We start from the raw sequence: 630 nt of genomic DNA, 5'->3' as shown, positions 1-630 counted from the left end.
CTTGCTGGGGTCATTTGACCCCAGTACTCTTTCCTGACATGGCAAGGGGTCGGACTCGATGATCTGCTTAGGTCCCCTCCGACCCTAGAAACTATGAAACTTCTTTAAATCATTCCTCCTTTTGGGTTCACATTTTAGCCAATCTAGTGTCCATTAAATACAAAAAAAGAACTGTATTCCACAACTAAAATTTGTGTAATTATAGCTAGATTTTAGAAACTAAAATAATTACAGTATTTTGGAGAAGGCCAGTGCTTTTAATATGTTACTTGTGTATCTCAATTAATTATTAATGCAAATATCCTTTAAATCATTACTGCTGAATTAAAGATTCCTTAGTGTACTAAAGCAAACATTTTCCCCTTAGATAGCTATTAATTAATATGCAGAGGTTATGCTCGATGGTAAAACTACTGCCTTTTGAATCTTGGCAGCTGTCATTTCATACATATTAGTTAAAAATAAATGGTTCTGAACAAGCCATTTTATAAGACAAGAGAAATTGTAAATGGTTTTGGAGTCCATAATTTTCAACATATATAGGAAATGGGAGAACAATCTAACAGTATCTTTGCTTTCATAAAAGTGTAATTACAGAGGAAAGAAAATATAACTAATATTACTATAGCT

General features: G+C 32.5%; 1 protein-coding gene and 1 long non-coding RNA gene across 8 annotated transcripts in view; both read right to left on the bottom strand.

Annotated features, from left to right (window-relative positions):
* Positions 1–617, bottom strand: part of LOC109303749 — a 2,861-nt gene extending 2,244 nt beyond the window's left edge. The window contains exon 1 of the long non-coding RNA XR_002099214.1: positions 101–617. This is a non-coding gene — a long non-coding RNA (uncharacterized LOC109303749). The remainder of the gene's footprint in view (positions 1–100) is intronic.
* FAT1 (FAT atypical cadherin 1) overlaps positions 1–630 on the bottom strand; it is a 191,980-nt gene that overhangs the window by 45,914 nt on the left and 145,436 nt on the right. The gene's annotated exons all lie outside the window — the stretch shown is intronic.

Source organism: Gavialis gangeticus, unplaced genomic scaffold (genome assembly GCF_001723915.1).
Source record: "Gavialis gangeticus isolate Ggan-Ray unplaced genomic scaffold, GavGan_comp1, whole genome shotgun sequence".
Classification (NCBI taxonomy): domain Eukaryota; kingdom Metazoa; phylum Chordata; order Crocodylia; family Gavialidae; genus Gavialis; species Gavialis gangeticus.
Note: the sequence above shows the minus strand (reverse complement) of the source record. Positions and strands in the feature narration are given on the sequence as shown.